Here is a 24,595-nt window from a genome sequence, read left to right as displayed (position 1 = left end):
TAGAATTTGATCCATGAAAGGTAAAGGAAAATGATCTTTTCTAGTCATTGAATTAAGTTTCCTATAATCAATGCACATGCGCCAACCAGTAATAGTCCTAGTTGGAATTAACTCATTTTTTTCATTTGTTATCACAGTAACTCCAGACTTCTTAGGTACCACTTGAGTAGGACTTACCCATTTGCTGTCAGAAATAGGATAAATGATTCCATTATCTAGAAGCTTAATGACTTCATTTTTCACTACTTCTTTCATATTAGGATTAAGCCTTCGTTGCATTTCTCTAGAGGGTTTAGCATTTTCCTCCAAATAAATCCTGTGAGTGCAAATCAAAGGACTAATTCCTTTTATGTCAGCTATGGTCCATCCTAATGCATTTTTGTGCATTTTCAGAGTTTGTAATAACTTACCTTCTTGCTGTGCATTAAGTTTGGAAGAGATTATTACCGAAAAAGTTTCATTTTCTCCCAAAAATGAGTATTTGAGATTGAGGGGTAACGGCTTCAAATCAGGTTTTGGTGGTTGAACACTTGAAGGTATTGGCTCAATTGATCGTGGCGGCAATTCCTCAATTTGTGGTCTCCAATTACTTGCCTTTAATTCTTCCTGAAAATAAACCATTTGCAAATCATCAGATTCATCAATCTCAATTTCATTGGAAGTGGTTTGAAATTGATCATGAACTAATTTTTCAGTAAAGTCCACTTCCTGTAAATCATTATCATCCCCAGGTTGCTTGCAAATGTTGAAAATATTCATCTCCAATGTCATGTTTCCAAAAGATAGCTTCATTAGTCCATTCCTACAATTAATCAATGCATTAGAAGTTGCAAGAAATGGACGTCCTAAAATAACAGGAAATGAATTACATGCTTCAACAGGTTGTGTATCCAAGACAATAAAATCCACAGGATAAATGAACTTATCGACTTGTACTAACACATCTTCAACTATTCCTCTAGGCACTTTTACAGATCTATCGGCAAGTAAAAGAGTCACAGAAGTTGGTTTTAACTCACCTAGATTGAGACTTTGAAAAACTGAATATGGAAGTAAATTCACACTAGCTCCAAGATCAAGTAATGCTCTTTCAATTTTATGTTGTCCAATAAAGCAAGAAATTGTAGGACAACCAGGGTCTTTATATTTCAAAGCATTATTGTTATGAAGAATGGCACTTACTTGTTCGGCTAAAAAGGCTTTCTTTTTCACATTCAGTTTTCTCTTCACAGTGCACAGATCTTTCAAAAATTTAGCATAAGAAGGAACCTGTTTGATAGCATCCAGCAAAGGTATATTGATCCTTACCTGTTTGAAGGTTTCAAAAATTTCAGAGTTGTGATTGACTTTCCTTTGTTTGGTCATGGCATGAGGAAATGGAAGTGCTGGCGGAGAATCAGTCTTTTCTTTGCAATGATCAGATTCAACCCCTTCCTTACCCTCAGAGATTGACTCATCATCATTCTCACAAGGTTCAAGAATGGGTTTTTTAATAACCTTACCACTACGAAGAGTGATGACTGATTTGGCTTGATCCATGTGTTGGCTTCCAGAACTACTTGCATTTACATTGTATTGCCCCTTTGGATTTTGTTGTGGTTGAGAAGGAAACTTACCTTTCTCTTGGAAACTGAGAACAGATGTCAATTTTGCAAGAGTATTTTTAAAATCTGTCATGCTTTGAGCAAGTTGAGTGTTAATTGCCTCTTGCTTTTCCATAAATGCATGCAATGTTTCCTCAAGATTTCTTCTAGGAGGGGGAGCATAAGGAGGTGCATAACCATGAGAATTTTGGAAATTATGATGTGCTTGAAACGATGGCTGTGAAGTTTGAGCATTATTGTTCTCACTCTTCCAACTGAAATTTGGATGATTTCTCCAACCAGGGTTATATGTTTGCGAATATGGGTTATGATTGGGCCTTTGAAAATTGTTTAATGCATAGGCTTGTTCATGGAGACATTCTTTAAAAGAAGGCAAGGTTGGACAGTCATTGGTTGAATGTTCGTTGGTTTCACAGATTTGACATGCAATGTCTTGAACAGATTTTAGTTGACCACTCTTTTTTAATTCTAGTGCCTCAACCTTTCTAGCTAAAGATGAAAAATTGGCTTGGAGGTCATGATCTTCCCTAAGGTTGTACATACCTCCACTAGATGTATGAGGTTGGGTTTTACTTGGTGCCTCATAAGTACCTGTGGTGTCCCAATTTTGCGCATTTTCAGCTAGCAAGTCTAGGTATTCCATTGCTTCATTAGGGTCTTTATCCTCAAAAGTTCCATTGCACATTAATTCAACCATTTGCCTATCTCTAGGAGTTAACCCTTCATAAAAATGTGAAACTAATCTCCATGTTTCAAAACCATGATGGGGGCAAGTATTAAGTAAGTCTCGATACCTATCCCAACATTGATAAAATGTTTCTCCTGGTTTTTGAGAGAAAGTAATGATTTGTCTTTTGAAAGAGTTTGTTCTGTGGGATGGAAAAAACTTCTTTAAAAATTGTTGTTGCATTTCATCCCAAGCACGAATGGATCCAGGTCTCAAATTTTGTAGCCATGTTTTAGCTTTATCTTTTAATGAAAAAGGAAAAAGCTTCAATCTAATGGTGTTCATGCTACAATTTGAGTCATTATACGTGTTGCAAACCTCCTCAAATTCCCTTAAATGCAAGTATGGATTTTCTAAATCTAAGCCATGAAAAGATGGTAAAAGTTGAATAATGCCTGTCTTAAAATTAAAATGAGATGCATCAGGAGGAAAAACTATGCATGAGGGTGCACTTGTTCTTGTGGGATTCATGTGGTCTCTAAGAGTTCTAACCCGAATATTCTCATTATTCTCATTATGAAGTGATTGGTTATCTTCTTCAGCCATATTTTCTGAAAATGATGAGGATACCCTACAAAGTCTACCACTTAATGTACGTGACCACACTCTCATGCACGTGTAAGAAGAGAATAAAAAGAAGAAAATAAAAGAAAGAGAAACAAAACAAAAGAAACAAAGTTAGATACAAGAAAAAGAGAAAAGAGAAAAGAGAATAAATACTATAATTTGTACAAGAATTTACCTCCCCGGCAACGGCACCAAAAACTTGACACGACCAAAAGATTGATGTCTTCTCCCAAGTGCAGGAGTGTCGAAGTAATAAATAACCTGGTAAGACCGGGGTCGAACCACAGGGAGGTTACTTGTATAAATTATAAGCAACAATAACACTACAACAATAGTAACAACAACAACAACAACAATAATAATAATAATAATAGTGAAGAAGAAGAGGAAGAAGTTGATGAGAACTTTGAGATGAAAGATTAACGTAAGGATTAAACAATGATAACAACAAATGTCAAGGTTAGAGGATCCACTAATGGTATTTCAAACAAGTATAGTATAAACCCTTATTATTCAATTGGAAACCACACACAAGGAGGTTCCAATCAGATTATAAATTGTTAACATGATTACATTAGCTATCTTATTCGAATAATGCTAATACTTGTAAATGTTGTCAGGCATTCATGATTATAACTTATGTTAACAACAAATCAAGTTCCTTTCATAGCTCAGGTGTCGGTTATACCATACAGTATGGGCTATGAAAGTGCCAAGTATTTGTTGTACCAAGTGTTATACAACATAAATCTAGATTAACCATTTAACAAGCAAAGTATTAAAAGTGAACAAGATAACAAATATAAAGCATGTTAGTATCCAACATTAACGTCCATGTTAAGTTTATATTATACTTATTCTTACACCATTAGTGTACCCTTTTCACCTTGACATAATTAACTTAGCTAGACATAATGAAAGAAAGAAACATAAATAAACAAGGAAAGGAAATGAAAAGCATAAGCAAAAGATTAATATAAGCAAAACTTAAGCATTACAAAATATAAAGAGAGAGCAAGAGCATGATCTTGATCTGGAAACCAAGATGCCTAAATACATGGCAAATGCCTCCTTTTATAGGCCAAAATTCGGAACTATTGATTTGTTGACTAATTGATGAGTGGGTGGCCACATCTTGACTTGGTGACAATTCTTATCTTCTTGTCTGCCAAAAACGTCATTGATGACGTCATAATTTGAACAAACTTGAATCATGAAAGTTCTAGGAAATTGTCTCATCTTTCCAGGGTAAAAATTTGAGATCATTTGGACTTCTAGAACTCGAGATATGGGCTGAACACTGAACAGTGTCTGGGCTGCAGGACAGATTCAGACTTCTTCTTTGTTGCTACAATTTGGACTTGAAAACGGCCTTGTTAAATCTTGGGCTCCAAATGAAAGTTGTAGGCCTATGTCTTATCTTTCCATCCATATAAAATGGACCTAAATCCAAGATCTACAGCTCCAGATATGACCCAATTACCGAACTGTGTTCCAGTTTGGACTGCACCAGCATCTCTTTGGCCATCTTTTTGTCCTTTCAATTTCAGTACTTCAACTCATCAATCAATTCTTTCATTTATGTGATAGGCCTGCATTTAAGATGAACATTTACCATAAATTAAAGGTATCTTATATAATTAGATATGTTATTATAAAACACGCTTTAGTTAAGGAGTTATTGATACTTCAAGTGCAAAATGATGATATAAAACCTTGATAAAAATGCACTTTTAAGTACTAATCAGACCTCGAAAAATCTGGAGGGATTTTCAAAATTTTAGTGCGAATTTAAAAAAATACCGACGAAAATTACCAACGAAATTTAATTCCACCGCCCAAAAAAATATTATTTTATGTTCCGTCGATAATGTCATTGAAAAAAGTACAGTATAAAACCGGCCTCCCCTCCGTAGTTTATTTTTTCACGACTCCTCTAATTTCTTCTCTTCTCCTCTCAGTTTGTGTTTTTTTATTGTAGTTTTATTGTTTTCATTGTTTTACCTCAACATATTAAAAGGTATGATTCTCCTTTCTTTATCTTTGTGTTTTTTTTTTTAATTATGATTATTTTTGTGGTGTTGTTTGTTTTATGTATTATTTGTAGAGAAAATCTTGAAATCAACACACTTATTACGGTAAACATTTTTCATTCTTAAAGTTTTTAGTTTTTTCTTTTTATTTGTTCTATTTATTTTATTGTTTGTATTGCCATAATAATTGAAAATTTTGTTAAATTTGAATTGTTATTGTTGAATTTACCTTTAAAATGTTAATTGAAATATATAATCAAATTTAATTAGTTTATCTTAAATTTTATTATATTATTGCTTGTTATGTTTTTTATTATTTCGATTAATTTTAATTGTTATTTATGAATTTGTATAGATGTTAATTGAAAATATATAGATGTTGAATTTCTATAGATGTTAGGTTGTATAAAGGTGATTTTGCAATATTTGTGTAATTATCAATATTTGTAGGTATGAAAAACTATGGGTAGTCTCTAATATAGGGGAGGTGCTGATGAATTTTTTTAAATAATTGAATTCAATTATTTAATTATTCATATAAATTTGTGTAGATGTGTTGAATGAAAATTTATTTATTTTATTGTTTGTATTGTAATAATTATTTGATAATTTAGTCTCTTTTAATTGTCATTGTTCAATTTTCCATGGACATGGTAATTGGAAATGAAGAATTAAATTTCATTGTTTTATCTTAATTTTATTCTATTATTGATTATTATGTTTTTTATTATTTTCATTAATTTTAATTGTTATTTATTCATTTCTATAGATGTTGAATTTCTATAGATGTTAGTTGAAAATATATAGATGCTGAATTTTGTTAGATGTTAGGTTGTATATAAGATTTTCCAATGGAGACAATTGATTTGTGGTTATTGTAAAGATTTGTAGGTTTGAAAACTGTGGGTAGTCTCCAGTATAGGGGAGGTGCTGCCAAATGTTTTTAAATAATCAAAGTTAATTATGTAATTAATTGTTTAAATTTGTGTAGATGTGTAGAATGAAATCTACAGCACGTTAGCAGACAGTTGCAACTAGTTCTTCTAGCAGCGAGGAGGACTTATCCTTAGGTGCGATCACGGTGAGGCATATGCGCCAACTTATGATGCTGTATTTTCTAGCGCAGTTTCACAGCGTAGAGGCAGTGTGCCTTCACAACGGGGTCAATTCACCCGCAAGTACCAGGCATAATGGAAGGATGACCTTTCAATGTCAGTTTGTTTAGGTTTTAGTTTTTTTATATACTTATAACATAATTTATGAACAACTAATTAATATTTTATTAATTTTATTTAATTTCAAGTTCACAAACATTGAGGCTGCCCGGACAATAACATCGGCATTTAAATCGTCGATGGAGATTCCATTATTTCAATGGAGTCAGGTTTCCAGACATCCTGAGTGGAGACCGAATGTCGATGCATGGTTTCAACGATTTCAGGTAGGTGTTAAGTTTTAAATTTTTAATAAATTAGTTTTATAAATTTATATCTTGTACTATTTTTATTTTAAATGAATTATTTATATACACAACATAAATTTGAGTGGGATAACGCGAACAACAATATTGTGAGGAGGGTATGGGAGAATCACACGACAACTAGGTAACATCGAAAATAATATTTATTTTTGTTTTATAATTTAATGTTCTAAATTCTAATTTGTTACTATGGAAGTAGGCTGCGTGATTTTTGGTATGACACACAAAAAAAGCAAAAAGAAATGCAAGAGATAACGGTTTTGAAGGATGGAATGACGTTGACTAGAATGGATGGAGAAGACCTAGCGCGACCTGTGAATTCTGACTGTGTAAAAAGATATTATGCTTGATGTAGGCTTCTAAATCAATAAAGCAAAGTTTGGCCATTGACTTCTTTCTCTTTTGCATTGATCTCACAACAATCATTTTTACATTAATCCTAGCAGTGCATATCTTGTTATCGCACCTAAAACGTTTAGCATCGGCTGAACGAATTTCTTCTCTATACAAAAGCCTAGACTAGAATCACACCCCTACACTGGGGGCAATAAGAGATGTTTTCATGAAAAGTTTTACGGGTTTAAAATGTACAAAGGCTTATAGATTTAAAAACCAAGCTAAAGCATTTGACAAAAGCATGACAAAAAGACAATAACAACTCATACATTTTGGGAAAAGGACTACTTGAAGAAAGTCAGAGACAACACAAGAGATGAATCCAGCATACGACTTCAAAAACAAGCTCATGTTAAGAGGGAGTCTCATGAACTAGAAGAAGAGGATGGGGCCTATGTTTCAAAATCAGGTACGAATGCATGCATGACATCTAATCATAAATCATTGCATATATACTTTCTAAATCATTGCAGAAGGAGTTCTTAATACATTCCAGCAAGATTGGAGACGAAGAAAGAATCATAGTGGGCGATAGCAAAGAATCACGGTTTCGAACCATAGTGGATTCTGGGACAACAAGAAGAACAAGACAAAGAGAGAAAATGAAAAGTTTTGAACCCTGCCATCAGGAAGAACGACATTGTATTTCAGCTTTGAATAAAAGGAATCGCCAGATGGGATTCCCAGATTGAAGGAGATCGCCAGAAGGGATCTCGTATTTCGCTATTGGGAGGTCGCCAGATGGGACCTCATATTTCATATTCCGTTTGAATAAAAGGAATCGCCAGATGGGATTCCAAGATTGAAGGAGATCGCCAGAAGGGATCTCATGTTTTGCTATTTGGAGGTCGCCAGATGGGACCTCGTATTTCGTTTGAATAAAAGGAATCGCCAGATGGGATTCCAAGTTAAAGGAGATCGCCAGAAGGGATCTCGTGTTTCGCTATTTGGGGTCGCCAGATGGGACCTCGTTTTTCATGTTGGTTAATAAAAGGAATCGCCAGATGGGATTCCAAGTTAAAGGAGATCGCCAGAAGGGATCTCGTGTTTCGCTGTTTGGAGGTCGCCAGATGGGACCTCGTTTTTTCATGTTGGTTATAAAAGGAATCGCCAGATGGGATTCCAAGTTGATTAAAGGAGATCGCCAGAAGGGATCTCGTGTTTCCCTATTTGGGTTCGCCAGATGGGACCTCGTTTTTTCATGTTGGTTAATAAAAGGAATCGCCAGATGGGATTCCAAGTTGATTAAAGGAGATCGCCAGAAGGGATCTCGTGTTTCGCTATTTGGGGTCGCCAGATGGGACCTCGTTTTTTCATGTTGGTTAATAAAAGGAATCGCCAGATGGGATTCCAAGTTAAAGGAGATCGCCAGAAGGGATCTTGTGTTTCGCTATTTGAGGTCGCCAGATGGGACCTCGTATTACATGTTGGTTAAAAGGAATCGCCAGATGGGATTTCAAGTTGAAGGAGATCGCCAGAAAGGATCTCGTGTTTCGCTATTTGGAGGTTGCTAGATGGGACCTCGTATTTTCATGTTGGTAAAAAAGAAAAAAAGAGAAGATAAATAAAGGAATCGCCAGATGGGATTCCAAGTTGAGATTGCTATAAAAGACAAGTATCAGATCATTCAAGCTTCAACCAGATCAGTTCCGGGAGTTCTGTTTTGGGGTTTATCTTTATAAAAATTACTGCGCAAAATCCCTGCTCCGTAAGCATTATAAAGAGGGGGCATCTGTTGTAACCCATTTTTGGGTCCCCACAAAATATATATATAAATATATATATATAGCCAAAGGAGGTTAAGAAAAAATAACAGGAGGCAGAAGCGCTCAGAAAATTGTCGGAAAATTGGTCAATGAGGTTAAAAATACAAAGATTGGATTTTTGACAGTATATTCTTGAAGGAGGAGAGCCCTGTTGAGAAGGAAAATTTGAAATTTGAGGAGAAAAGCCCAAATTTGGATGTTTTTGGATTTAATTGGATTTTTAAATGATTTTATAGGGGATTTGATTGCAAGAAAAATTGATTTTTAAGTCAATTTGGGCTTTAATTAGAAGAAATTTAAGTTCTGGGGCCAAAATATATTTTTTAGGAATTTATTAAGTCAAATCAGGGGCTTAATTGCATAAATATTGAAGTTTAAGGGCCAATTAGGGACTTAATTGAAGAAATCCGAAACCAAGGACCAAATTGGAAAAGGCGCGTAAGTATAGGGGCTGCAATTAACGAAATCAGGGGTCTAATTGAAGAAATTGGAAGTTTATTGATCAATTAAGGGCTCAATTGCATAATTTAGAGGCCAAGGACCAAAGTGAAAAACGCGGCCAAATATAGGGACGAGGTTCGAATTCGACAGGGATGCAATTGAAGGGACAAAAGATGATTGAGGGCTGATTTGGACTTTGGCGCGTTCTGGCGCCACGACGCCGTTTCATATTAAAAAAAAAAAGGGAAAGACCAGAACGGTGTCATTTTGAACGACACTGTTCATCTTTCTTCTTCCCCCTCGAACATGCAGCGGTGAAGAAGGCAAAAAGGGATGCCTTTCGGTTTGAATTTTTGGCCGGCCCCTCTCTCTCGCCTGGAGCCCACCGACCGAACACAATGGCCGACCACCCACCGCGCACCACCCACCGAACCTTGGCAGTCGCGCCCAATGGTCGACCAGCCGGCTGCTCCCATGAGAGCTGTAAAAGGCAGCGCCCTTGGCCTCTATAAATAGAGGCCAAGAACGCTGAGGGAAGGGGAGGAGAAACGAAAAAAAAACAGAGGAGAAAAGAAAGAAGAGAGAAACTGGAGTAAAACGGACCAGAAGGAGAGAAGACTTTGGGACAAAGGAGATGAACCATAGACGGACCAACAACTAGGAAACACAACGAGACCTTAATTTTATCAGACAAATAAACAAAGCAGCTTACCTTAGGTAGGGCGTATTTGGGGTGCTAATACCTTCCCTTTATGCAACCAGTCCCCGTGCCCGATCTCTGAGACCAGTTTAGGGTTCCTAGTGACCAAAATACTAGGTGGCGACTCCCACACCTTTTTTACTGCTAAGAGACAAAGAATTCCTTGTCTCCCTATATTTACTTGATATATATATCCCCCATGTCGCGGGGTGCGCGACGTCGCGGCGATCGTCCACCCTCAGGGGTGTGTGTAATGGGGGATATATATATCAAGCGAATATAGGGAGACAAGGAATTCGTTGTCTCTTATCAATGAAAAAAGGTGTGGGAGTCGCCACCTAGTATTTTGGTCACTAGGAACCCTAACTGGTCTCAGAGCTCGGGCACGGGGACTGGTTGCGTAAAGGGAAGGTATTAGCACCCCAAATACGCCCTACCTAAGGTAAGCTGCATTGTTTATTTTGTCTGATAAAATTCAAGGTCTCGTTGTGTTTTCTAGTTGTTGGCCCGTCTATGGTTCAAGAAAAGTCCTCCTCAATAAGGAGGTCCTTATCTTATCGGATAAAACCTAACCGTTCTAACGTGTATGTATGTTGGTCCATCTATGGTTCAAGAAAAGTCCTCCTCAATAAGGAGGTCCTTATCTTATCGGGTAAACAAAAAACCTAACTGTTCTAATGTCTAAAAAAAAAAAACATTTTTAATATCGAGAATACGCTTTATAAATTCATAAATCCCATATAATAAAATAAAACAAAAAGATTTTTTAGAATTTTTGAAATATTGGCCTAGTTCTCATGGCTTGAATAAACTGGTTATTAAAGCCAAAATGCATGCTAATACATATATTGTTTTGAAATTTTCCTTGTTGTATGAAAAATATGATGTTGTAATATTTATATATATATATTGGAGAGACTAGGCCGTATTTTAAAACAAAACATTTTTTAATTATGTATAGATTTTTTTTTTGATGTTTTGACGTAAATCGGGTATTTTAATACTGGGTTGATATTCTTACGGTATAAAAATACAACCAAATATTAATTCATTTTTGATAAAAATATGCAGAAAAATCAACAATATTTTTAAAGATATTTAGGAAATTTTTGGAAAGTAAAAGACATTTTTTTTGTTGAAAATCTTTGACGCTTTGACGAAAACCGGGTATTTTAATACCGGATTTGTATCTTTACAGTATAAAAATACAATACAATGTTGGTCAAAATACAATAATAAAATTACAGAAAAAAAACATATTTTTTAATAATTTTTGCAGAATTTTCTCAAAATTTTTCATATATATATATATAAATAATATAAAATATAATATATATAATATTAAATCGGGTTGGGCCGGCCCAACCAACTGGGCTGGGCCGGTCTCAGCCCCAAGCGTTGCTGGGCCGATGTCGGCCCAAAATGGTTTGGGCCGATCTCGGCCCAAAACTATTATTCTATTCTGGGCCAGGCCCGGCCCAGAAGACAAGACTGGGCCAGGATCCACCTGGCCCAGACCAAAACGGGCGGGGGGAATTATTTTCCCCCCACCCCTGCATGCAGAACGCTATTCGTTCTGCATGCAGAGAAGGAAAAAAAAAAAACGCAAGGATGAGGGAGAAGGAGGGTTACCTGGCGCGGAGGCTGGTGGCGGCGTCTTGGCGAGGCTGTGGCGGAGGCCGGTGGCTCACGGACGGCGGTGCTGCGGCTGTTTCCCGTGGCAGAGAGTGAGGTTGTTCCGTTTCCTTTTCCTCTCGTTTTCTCTCCTTTTTTCTTCCTCTTTGGTTTCTCTCCTCTGTTTTTTTTTTCTGGTTCGCCCCTCTCTTCCTTCTCTCTCTTTCTTCTTCTCTCTTCCCTTCCCCTTTTTCTCTTCCCCTTTCGGTCTCTCCTTCTCCTGCTTCTTTTTTTTCTGCCTTTTTTCTTCTCCTCTGTTTTTTCTTTCCTCTGTTTTTTTCCGTTCTTCTTCCCCTCTGTTTTTTTTCTTTCTCACTCTTTCGGGTCTCTTCCCTCTCGGTCTTCCCAGTTGCAGCTGTGTTGGTGTTATTTATAGAGCCAAGTGAGTGGCTCTTTTTTCGGCTCTCATGGGTAACAGCCGGCCGGTCGGCCATTGGGCGCGGCTGCCGAGGTTCAGCGGGTGGTGCGCGGTGGGTGGTCGGCCATTGTGCCCGGTCGGTGGGCTCCAGGCGAGAGAGTGGCCGGCAAAATTCAAAAAAAAGCATCCTTTTCCTTCTTCCCCGCTGTCTGTTTCGGGGGGAAGAAGAAAGATGAACAGTGTCGTTCAAAACGACACCGTTCTGCCCTTTTCCTTTTTTTTTTTTTTGAATGGATGAAACGGCGTCGTTTTGGAGAAAACGCGCCGTTTCATTTAAATGTGGCGCCAGAACGCGCCAAAGTCCAAATCAGCCCTCAATCATCTTTTGTCCCTTCAATTGCATCCCTGCCGAATTCGAACCCTGTCCCTATATTTGGCCGCGTTTTTCACTTTAGTCCTTGGCCTCTGATTTATGCAATTGAGCCCTTAATTGATCAATAAACTTCCAATTTCTTCAATTAGACCCCTGAATCAATTAATTCCAACCCTCCTACTTGCGCGCCTTCTCCAATTTGGTCCCTGATTTCGGATTTCTTCAATTAAGTCCCTAATTGGCCCTTAAACTTCAATATTTATGCAATTAAGCCCCTGATTTGACTTAATAAATTCCTAAAAAATATATTTTGGCCCCAGAACTTAAATTTCTTCCAATTAAAGCCCAAATTGACTTAAAAATCAATTTTTCTTGCAATCAAATCCCCTATAAAATCATTTAAAAATCCAATTAAATCCAAAAACATCCAAATTTGGGCTTTTCTCCTCCAATCCAAATTTTCCTTCTCAACAGGGCTCTCCTCCTTCAATAATATACTGTCAAAAATCCAATCTTTGTATTTTTAACCTCATTGAACAATTTTCCGATAATTTCCTGAGCGCTTCTGCCTCCTGTTATTTTTCTTAACCTCCTTTGGCTATATATATATTTTTATATACATATTTTGTGGGGGACCCAAAAATGGGTTACAACAGATGCCCCCTCTTTATAATGCTTACGGAGCAGGGATTTTGCGCAGTAAGTTTTATAAAGATAAAACCCCAAAACAGAACTCCCGGAACTGATCTGGTCGAAGCTTGAATGATCTGATACTTGTCTTTTATAGCAATCTCAACTTGGAATCCCATCTGACGATTCCTTTATTTATCTTCTCTTTTTTACCAACATGAAAATACGAGGTCCCATCTGGCGACCCCCAAATAGTGAAACACGAGATCCCTTCTGGCGATCTTCTTTAATCAACTTGGAATCCCATCTGGCGATTCCTTTTATTCAACATGTAATATGAGGTCCCATCTGGCGACCTCAAGTAACGAAACACGAGATCCCTTCTGGCGATCTCCTTTAATCAACTTGGAATCCCATCTGGCGATTCCTTGTAACCAACATGAAATATGAGGTCCCATCTGGCGACCTCCTGTGATGAATATCAAAATACGAGATCCCTTATGGCGATCTCTTTTAATCAACTTGGAATCCCATCTGGCGATTCCCTTTTTTCTCTTTTTTTTTCTTTTTTCTTTTTACGAGGTCCCATCTGGCGACCTTTAAATAATGAAACACGAGATCCCTTCTGGCGATCTCCTTCGACTTGGAATCCCATCTGGCGATTCCTTTTTATTCAAACGAAAAATGGGGTCCCATCTGGCGACCTCCAAATAGTGAAATGCGAGATCCCTTCTGGCGATCTCCTTTATTCAACTTGGAATCCCATCTGGCGATTCCTTTTAACCAACATGTAATACGAGGTCCCATCTGGCGACCTCAAATAGCGAAACACGAGATCCCTTCTGGCGATCTCCTTTAACTTGGAATCCCATCTGGCGATTCCTTTTATTCAAAAACGAGGTCCCATCTGGCGACCTTCAAAATAGTGAAACACGAGATCCCTTCAGGCGATCTCTTTTAACTTGGAATCCCATCTGGCGATTCCTTTTATTCAAAAATCGAGGTCCCATCTGGCGACCTCCAAATAGTGAAACACGAGATCCCTTCTGGCGATCTCCCTTAACTTGGAATCCCATATGGCGATTCCCCTTTTTCTTTCTTTTTTTTTCTTTTTTCGAGGTCCCATCTGGCGACCTCCAAATAGTGAAACACGAGATCCCTTCTGGCGATCTCCTTCAACTTGGAATCCCATCTGGCGATTCCTTTTTATTCAACATGTAATACGGGGTCCTATCTGGCGACCTCCGAATAGCGAAACATGTGATCCCTTCTGGCGATCTCTTTTAACTTGGAATCTCATCTGGCGATTCCTTTTATTCAAACGAAATACGAGGTCCCATCTGGCGACCTCCAAATAGCAAAACACAAGATCCCTTCTGGCGATCTCCTTCAATCTTGGAATCCCATCTGGCGATTCCTTTTATTCAAAGCTGACATACGAGGTCCCTTCTGGCGACCTCCTTTGACAAATATCGAAATACGAGATCCCTTCTGGCGATCTCAAACAACTTGGAATCCCGTCTGGCGATTCCTTATTACCAAAGCTGATGTCGATGTCGTTCTTCCTGATGGCAGGGTTCAAAACTTTTCATTTTCTCTCTTTGTCTTGTTCTTCTTGTTGTCCCAGAATCCACTATAGTTCGAAACCGTGATTCTTTGTTATCGCCCACTATGATTCTTTCTTCGTCTCCAATCTTGCTGGAATGTATTAAGAACTCCTCCTGTAATGATCCAGAAAGCATATATGCAATGATTTATGATTAGATGTCATGCATGCATTCGTACCTGGTTTTGAAACATAGGCCCCATCCTCTTCTTCTTGTTCTCCTTGGCCGCTTGCTTTTGACGTCGTATGCTGGATTCATCTCTAGTGTTGTCTCTGACTTTCTTCAAGTAGTCCTTTTCTTAAAACGTATGACTTGTCATTGCCTCTTTGTCATGCTTTTGTCAAATGCTTTAGCTTGGTTTTCAAATCTATAGGCTTCCGTACATTTTAAACACGGAAAAATTTCATGAAAACATCTCTTATTGCCCCCAGTGTAGGGGTGTGATTATAGCCTAGGCTTTTGTATGGAGAAGAAATTCGTTCAGCCGATGCTAAACTTTTTAGGTGTGATAACAACAAGACATGCACTATTGGGATTAATGCAAAAATGATTGTTGTGAGATCAATGCAAAAGAGAAAGAAGTCAATGGCCAAACTTTGCTTTATTGATTTAGGAGCCTACATCAAGCATAATATCTTTTTACAGAGTCAGAATTCACAGGTCGAGCTAGGTCTTCTCCATCCATTCTAGCCAACTTCAGCGCTCCTCCGGAGAATGCCTTCTTTACTACGTAAGGACCCTCGTAATTCGGTGCCCATTTGCTTTGATCGTCTCCAGGTAACGACAATATTTTCTTCAATACTAGATCCCCTTCTTGAAACAACCGCGGTCTAACCTTTTTATCATATGCCTTGGCCATTCGTTTCTGGTAAAGTTGGTGATGACATATTGCAGCTATCCTCTTTTCGCTGATCAAGTTCAGTTGCTCATATCTCACTTTGGCCCACTCGGCCTCTTCTAATTCTGAATCTATCAACACTCTTAACGACGGGATCTCCACTTCCAAAGGCATCACTGCCTCCATACCATACACCAGAGAATATGGGGTAGTCCCCGTCGAGGTCCTGACTGTAGTGCGGTATGCATGAAGGGCGAATGACAACATCTCATGCCAATCTCTATATGTGACTACCATTTTCTGAATAATCTTCTTGATGTTCTTGTTGGCGGCTTCTACTGCACCATTCATCTTAGGTCGGTATGGTGAAGAATTCGAATGCTTGATTTTCCATTTAGTACACAACTCTGCTATCATTTTGCCATTAAAATTCTGCGCATTATCTGTCACTATCTTTTCTGGAGGACCATATCGACAAATCAAATCCTTCTTTATAAACCGCTTCACTACGTTCTGTGTTACGTGGGCATATGAACTGGCTTCCACCCACTTTGTGAAGTAGTCAATAGCTACGAGGATGAATCTATGACCATTGCTAGCTTTTGGGTTAACAGGACCGATCACGTCGATTCCCCACATTGCAAACGGCCAAGGAGATATCATATTAAATAGCGGAGCTGGCGGCATGTTGACCTTGTCACTGTAAACTTGACATTTATGACATTTCCTGACATAGTCGATACAGTCTTTCTCTAGTGTCATCCAAAAATAACCAGCCCTTTGGATTTTCCTCGCTATCATATGCCCGCTAGCATGGGTTGAGCAAATCCCCTCATGGACCTCCCGTAACGCCTTTCTAGCATCTGCCTCATTTAAACACCTTAGTAGGGTTCCATCAAATGATCTTTTGTACAAAATCTCTCCATCTAAATAGAAGTCTATAGCCAACCTTCTCAAGGTTTTCTTATCTGTTTTGGAAGCTCCCACCGGATATTCATGATTTTGCACAAGGTTCTTGATATCATAATACCAAGGTTGTCCGTCCATCTCTCCTTCAACTAAGCAACAGTGAGCTGGGTCGTTTCTAATGTCGATATGTACCGGTTGTACCTTGCACTTGAGATCAATGGTAGTCATAGCAGCTAACGTGGCCAAAGCATCCGCAAAATGGTTCCCTTCCCTTCCCAGATGGGTGAATCTAATTTCTTCAAATTCCTTTGCTAACATGGATAGGTATTCCTGGTACGGCCTCAACTTTTCCTCGTTGGTTTGCCATTCCCCTTTAACCTGACAAATAATCAACATTGAATCTCCATATACATCTAACTTCTTTATCTTCAACTCTAATGCCGCTTCTAAACCGAGGATACAAGCTTCATACTCAGCTGTATTGTTGGTGCACTCGAAATGCAGTTTTACCGAAACTGGATACTGTTTCTTATCGGGAGAGATTATTACCGCACCGGCCCCGTTACCATATACATTCACTGCACCGTCAAAAAACATTGTCCACCAATCTGTCTTCTCTTCATCTTTCTCTATTGACAATATATCTTCATCAGGGAAGTCAAAATCCAACGGTTCGTAATCTTCAACCGCATTATCGGCCAGATGGTCCGCGATTGCACTTCCTTTCACGGCTTTCCTTGTCATATATACTATGTCATATTCTGCCAATAAAACTTGCCACCTTGCAATTCGACTTGAGAGAAAGGGTTTGTTACAAATATACCTCAGAGGATCCACTTTTGAAATTAACCAAGTGGTATAGTATAGCATATAATGTCGCAACCTCTTTGCCGCCCACACCAACGCACAACCAAGCCTTTCTATCTCCGTGTATCTAGACTCACATTCAGTGAATTTCTTGCTTAAGTAATAAATGGCTCTTTCCTTCCTTCCGGTTTCGTCATGTTGTCCTAATACACATCCCATGGCTGCTTCAGTTACTGTGAGATATAATACTAGAGGCTTTCCTGATACCGGAGGAACCAGTAAAGGTGGATTTTGTAAATAATCCTTGATTTTATTGAATGCCTCCTCACACTCCTCATTCCAGGTTCCGGGATTCTTTTTCCTTAGTAGTCGGAATATAGGTTCACACGTTGTTGTTAGCTGAGCTATGAACCGAGCAATGTAGTTTAACCTTCCCAAGAATCCTCTTACTTCTTTCTCCGTCTTGGGGGATGACATGGCTTGGATGGCCCTTACTTTATCTGGATCCATCTCTATACCTCTATCACTTACCACAAATCCTAACAGCTTGCCCGATTTGACTCCGAATGAACATTTTGCAGGATTAAGCCTTAGTTCATATTTCCTCAACCTCTCAAACAACTTCCTCAAAACCTCAACATGATCTTCTCCCCTTTTAGACTTGGCAATCATGTCGTCTACATACACCTCAATTTCCTTGTGCATCATGTCGTGGAACAAAGTCACCATTGCTCTTTGATAGGTCGCTCCTGCATTCTTCAATCCAAATGGCATGACCTTGTAGCAGAATGTCCCCCAAGGTGTGACAAAAGTTGTTTTCACCTTATCCTCTGGAGCCATTTTTATCTGGTTGTATCCTGAAAAACCATCCATAAAAGAATATGTAGAACTCCGGGCAGCGTTGTCCACTAGAACATCTATGTGTGGTAGCGGAAAATCATCCTTGGGGCTAGCTTTATTCAAATTTCAAAAATCCACGCACACTCTAATCTTCCCCTCTTTCTTAGGCACCACAACAATGTTAGATACCCATTGTGGATACCTAACTACTTCTAGAAAGCCAGCATCCCATTGCTTCTCGAGTTCTGTCTTGACCTTCATCCAGACATCCGGGTGGGCCCTCCTCAGCTTCTGCTTGACTGGTTTACAACCTTCCTCCAACGGTATCTTGTGTACTACAATATTTGTATCCAAACCAGGCATATCTTCATAGGACCAAGCAAAGACATCTGAATATTCTTGTAATAGGGCGATCATTTTTATCCTTTGTTCAGAAGTAATTAGGGTACCTATTTTCAACTCCTTCATGACCTGATCACTGCCTACATTGATGGTTTCGAGTTCCTCTGCAGCAGGTTTCCAAGTCTGTTCCTGTTGTTCTACTAGCCTGGTGAATTCACTGATATTGCTTTCATCCAACTCTTCTTCTTCCATAGCTATCACATGTTCGTTCAAGTTTGGCCATTTATTCTTGATGCTGAATGTATGTAATGTTGTAGGAGATCCGCTTTCAGGATTCCTGAAAGCGGGAAGTGTTTGGTGTAAATGCATAACAAAGAAAGCAATTTGTGAAAAGTGCATGATCTCACAATTTATTTAAAGAAAAGGTGGGCTCCATGACAAACACGAAATCTAGCTGACAATTGAGCCTTGATTGTCGACTAGAGAGAAAATAAAAACCAAACAAAGCAATGACAAAAGCATGTTAAGACAACCAAAGTGGGTTTACATTTTAAAAACTACTGGAGCTTCTTGGATAACCCAGTTCTGAAACTTCTCGTCCGGAGCCAACTTGCGCACAAAGGTCTTGGAGGAGACTTCTTCTATGGTGTAGACCGTCAGTTGTGGGAGTGCTTCATCTCCCTTTCTTGCTACCGTCTTCATGTCATCTTCTTCCACCTTGTTTTCTCCCAAGGTATTTATGCTCATGTTTGATAGCTCTTGATCAAGGCTTTCGGCTTCTTTATCATGTTGCATTATGTATGCAGCTTTTGGGAATGACATGCTAAGGGGAGGGATTTCTAGCTTTTCTTCCTCAGGCTCTCGTCCTTTAATTCTAGCCATCCTTCTTGCCCTTCTTCGACCAGCAGCCCACCGATAATCCTCTTGGCTGGGTTGATACCCTAACCCAAATCTTTGAGCAGTATTTTTCATCATTGTCGGACTAACCCCTTCTGGTATCCTGATAATGAGGTTATACTGAAATGGGATCCCGTGGTCCAAAAAGCATAGACTTGCCATCCTTGCTGCTTCTGAGATCCTTGGCCTTCTTAACACTGTGTTCTCCGGTAGCCAGTCAGTGTTCACAATCTCAAAGGCATGGATATTGTTATCCTTGCAATCACCTGCTTCGATAAACGTCACAGCCACATTCTTTATCATGGACACTGTCTCCTCGGCCTTGACAGTTACCAACATCCCGTTCATGATATACTTCAGGCATTGGTGCAATGACGAAGCTACTGCCCCTGCTGCATGAATCCAAGGTCTTCCTAACAACATACTATAGGAAGGGTGGATATCCATAACCTGAAGTGTTACTAGGAACATTTGTGGTCCCACATACAACTCCACTTCTAAAGTCCCAATTATTGGCCTAGGTGAGCCATCATACGCTCTGGCCATCATAGTACTCGGCTTTATATGGGATTCATCGACCGGCATTTCTTCCAGAATGTGCTTTGGCAACACGTTAAGGGCCGAGCCATTATCGATGAGTACTTTTCCTATGAGGCAGTCCTTGCACCTAACCGTAATGTATAAGGGCTTGTTATGTCCGGTACCTTCAGCATCAAGTTCATCAGCCGTGAAGTATAGGTAATTAGTTGCATGGATCCTCCCCACTAGATGCTCCATGGTTTTGTGTTCAATGTCTTGGGGTACGTATGCCTCATTCAGTACCTTCTGCAAGGCGTTTCGATGCGGCTCAGAGCTGAGTATCAAGGACATAAGGGAGATCCTAGTTGGAGTCTTCTTTAGTTGATCTACTATGCAATATTCACTATGCTTGATCAACTTTAAGAATTCATTCGACTCCTCTTCCGTTACCGGCTTATTAACTTCTAGTGCTTTGTCCAGATCTACCACTTCCTTGCCCTTTGCCTTCCTCAATTCCTCAGGCGTAAAGCAACGACCACTCCTGGTCAAACCACTTATCTCAGTCTGGAACAAAGGAATAGGAGCTCGAACGTTAGAGGTATAACCATAATTATAAGGCATGGCATTGTGATTCCCTTTGGTGTAGGATGGTTTGACCAAGATTAGCCTTGGGGGCCCATTAGCCGTTTGTTGGATCCTGCATACTCCTGTCATCTCATCCTGACCTTCCATCATGCTCACCTCACCCCTGCTTTCCATGGGTTTGATTCTCAATTGCCCTATTTTTAACATTTTTGCAATCTTTTCACGGAACTCAATGCAATCTTCAATATGGTGTCCATCTCTTCCATGGAACTCACAATAATCACCTCCCGCCGGATGGCTTCCCACATTCGCCTCCAGAAATCCTGATCGTGCTAACATGTCGTACATCTTTTCCATAGACACCTTCAACATCTTGCATTGATTTCCCACCTCTATCATGCCTATTCCACTTCCACTACTGCTTGAGGCATGTTTAGGCAACGGGTTTGAATTAATGTTGGGCTTGTCTTCAAAGGATACCCATCCTATCTTAATAAGCTCCAACAACCTTTTCTTGAAAGCATAACAGGTTTCAATCCCATGCCCGGGATTACCCGCATGGTACTCACAAGTCAACTCGGGCTTGTACCAAATTGGGAATGGTGGTTGTAATGGTAATGTAGGGATAGGAGCGATGTGCCCAATGCTCAATAGTTTGGCGTACATGTCCTTCAAAGGCATGGGTAGTGGTGGTAGTTGTTCTGAAAGGTATCTTATATAGGGTCTTTGGCTTTGGTGGTTTGACTGGTTATTTGTTCGATTAGGTGAAAAAGGTTGGTTAAAGTTCATGTGTGAGAATTGAGAGGTAGGTACTTGTGGATTGTGGGAATCTACCTTCTTGCCCTTATACCCGCCTTCCAAGTGGTTAATATCACCTTCTCTCTTTCTTCCAATAAAACCCTTCTTTTCTACTGGCATTGCTATTCGCCCAGCTTTAATCCCTTGTTCTATCCTCTCAGCTATGCGTACCGCATCATAGAAATGTTGAGAGGAGCTACCCATTAGGTGCTCATAATAAGGTGCCTTGAAGGTATTGGCAAACAAGCTCACCATTTTTGTTTCTATCAAAGGGGGTTGGACATGCATGGCCTCATCCCTCCATCTTTGCGCATAAGCCCTTACCGACTCCTGGCTCCTTTTCTCCATTGCCATTAGACTTGTTCGATCAGGAGCGATTTCCATGTTGAACTTGTACTGTTTGAGGAAAGCCTCCACCAAGTCTCTCCAGCTTCTGATCTTGACACTATCTAACCTCATGTACCAACTCAATGCGGACCCTAAGAGGCTATCCTGAAAGAAATAGATTAGCAGCTTATCATCGCGGATCACTTCTGCCATTTTATTGCAGTAGGAACGAAGGTGAGTGTTTGGACATTCCAAACCAGTGTACTTAATGAACTCTGGTATCCTGAAATCTTTTGGTACCACGATGTTTGGTACCAGACACACTTCAGCTGCTCGCATAGGGTCAAACCAATCATTACCCTCAACTGCCCTTAATCTTTCTTCCAAAGCAAACAACTTGTTCTGGTCCATCAGACTGGGAGACCTATTATCCGGGGTTCCTTTTGCTGTTAAGTCAACAGTGACTGGAGCATGAGTTGGTAGAATAGGAGTAATAGGCACAAACTGCTGCCCACTGGCCGAGTTTGCCCCCTGGTTTTGAGATGTTTGAGGAATGTGAACTGCTGGTGCTCCTTCAAGCTGCTGTGCTGATGTTCCCTCCCCATTCTTAGCTCTTAGAAGCTGCTCCAGTAAGTTGGTTAGCCGAGAAACTTCATTCTTTACGGACTCCAACTCGGTCTGATAATGTGATTCTAAGTGAGCTCTCTCTTCGTTCTCCATTCTTGCTTGAGACCGGGTGTTGTGGATTTTGGATGTGGGACCTATGTTTCACGGTCTGGGATGCATGAAGAAATGTAAATGAATGTATGATAAAGAAACAATGTATGAATGCATATGAGTTTTTTTTTTCAAAAAAAAAAAACGATCGATGGCCAACATTCCTCTTGTGTAATGGGCATGGACTCTTTTTGTCGCATTCCTTATCAGGAGTAGTTTCTGCTCAAGCTGCTGCTTTGGTAGGCTTATATTTTTTTACAAAAGATGGGTCAAAGCCCCTTTTCACTAATATTGGCTAATACATCTCGTAAAAAGATGGTACAAAATAAAAAAGAAAAATACATCAATCTTCCTCTTCATTCATATCTCTAGCCACTGGTAGAAAAGCGAGACCTCGATTCTCAATTTTCTCTAAGAAGGCGTCCGTCTCAGCCAAACTTCGTCGATAACGAAAAATGTCCCTTCCTACCCTTCGAGCATTGGCTCTAATAATCCGTGCGTGAATGGCAGCTTCATCCATTTGCTCATCTACTTTGGCCATCTTCTCTATAAGCAACATGTTGTTACGATTCAAGGTATGGTTGTTGGTGTCGATCTGTTCTTTATGTTTTTCTGAAACTTCCAACCTTTTGGTCAACTGTTTCACCTTTTCTCGTTCTTTGTCAAACTTCACCTTCAACGTTCTAATTTCAATTTTCTTAGCTGCCAAATCTGCCTTCAAAACCTCCTCTTCATTCCCCTTTCTTTCGAACTCTTGTAATTCAGCTAGGCGACTTTCTCTCATCACGTATTTCTTGTTTAACTCATCATACTTCTCAATTCGGTCCAATAACTCCGCTTGAACATGCAAGAATTTGTCCTCGACATTCTCTTGATATCCATTGAAATCGGCTTTCAATGCTTCCAATTCAGAGCTGCTTTGCATCCAATCTAAAATCAGTCTTCCTCTTTCTTTCTCAGATTCTTCTATTACAGCCTTTCCTTTGCTCAATTGCAGCTCCAACACCCCTATTTTCGCATCTCTGGATTCAAGATGTTCGTTTAGAAACACTCTGCTTTTATCTCCTTCCATCATCATCCTTTCTAATGCTGCTTTATCTCCCTTGCTCTTTCCCAATTCTATTTGGAGCCTTTCTAATTGCTCCATAAGGTCTTCCTCATTACTGACCTTTTTTCTTTTCAATGACCCTTCTTCAATTCGTGAAGGCCCATCTTCTGGACATGGCTTTTTCGGAGCGGTAATCGGGGTCAAATTCCTCCACCTTTCATATCCTTCACTTGAGCTCGGGTCTCTCAAACTTTCTGACTCCTTTTGAATCATAGTCAAATGGCACCAATCTTGTTTGATGGTTTCAAGAACTTCTCTCGCGGATTGATCCTTGAAAAACCCGAAAAATTCAGCAAGTCCCCCAGTTCTTGGGATGTGTTGTATGCCACCTAACTGTCTTATCACCAGAGCCGGAGCATAGCTGACATAACCTGTAATCCCAATTAAGGGTACCCAGCATTTTTGTCCACAACTTACTATGACATCAACTGATTTAACCCAGGGGGCCTTCCAACTAAAGCTGCTACTAGGTAACTTTTGCAGCTTTTCCATCCAACCTTGATCACCCAGGATTCCCCATTCTTTTTCCTCCACTATCTTCAAGGGTTTTTGGTTAAACCACCAAAAATTATTAAAGATCGGCTTCTTGGTTTCAACATGGCTTACCATCCAGATGTATAATAACTGAGTACAACATCTCACTGCGCCTTTCCCCGTCTTTCTAAAATGGTTGAGGGTCAGCAAGGTCTCAGCTAATATGGCAGTTGTAGGGTTGACATGAGTATTTTCATATTCCACGAATGCAGCAGCAGCTTCTAGACTTATAACCCCCTTTAAACTTGGAAACAACACAAGACCATAGATCCCCAGAGCGATTAACCTGTCTCTTTCCAGCACTGAGTCGTATTGTTCTTTTTTCCTTTCTAATTCAACTTCCAAAAATTTCCACTTTAAACCGCTGCCATTCTTCTCTAAAAATCTGCTCAGATATGGAATCTTCAATAATTTCGACAACTCAGGAATCACCTTGTCATTTCTCAAAGGAAAGTAAACCCGGTGTAGGTGTTTGGGAAACTCCATCAACATTCCATACTCCTCTATAGTGGGACACAAATCCACATTTCCAAAGGAAAAGCATCTGTAATCGGGATCCCAAAAATTAATCAAGGCTTTGATTGCTGGGTTCAATACTTCTATCCTTGCAATTTCTAACAATCGCCCATACTTCCCAAAAAATGCTGCCTTATCAATGTTCTGACTATGGCCCAATATTTTCTTCATCTCATATGCTATGCAATTCAGATCTTTGACTACTGGAAGCTTCCTTGCATCATATCTAGAGCAGTTTCCTTCTGATAGTTGTGACAATTCAGAATTCTGCCCATATTCCACAGTAGAAAATTTGGTAATGATGGCCATCTTATCGTTTCAAAATACCTGAAAACCAAATGCTTTATGGTTTAGATTGTTTTATGCAAAATGTATTTTGTGGAGCATACACCCTATAGCCGGTTCTAAATCTTTTGTGCTTTGACGAGGATAGGTTGGCTATTCAGTCTCTAAAAAGGGTCTCTTGCTGTCCCAGTGATTGCCCTCGTGGAGGCAATATGGG

Source organism: Populus nigra, chromosome 15 (genome assembly GCF_951802175.1).
Source record: "Populus nigra chromosome 15, ddPopNigr1.1, whole genome shotgun sequence".
Classification (NCBI taxonomy): domain Eukaryota; kingdom Viridiplantae; phylum Streptophyta; class Magnoliopsida; order Malpighiales; family Salicaceae; genus Populus; species Populus nigra.
The sequence above is the reverse complement of the archived record's forward strand: the minus strand, read 5'-3'. Positions refer to the sequence as shown.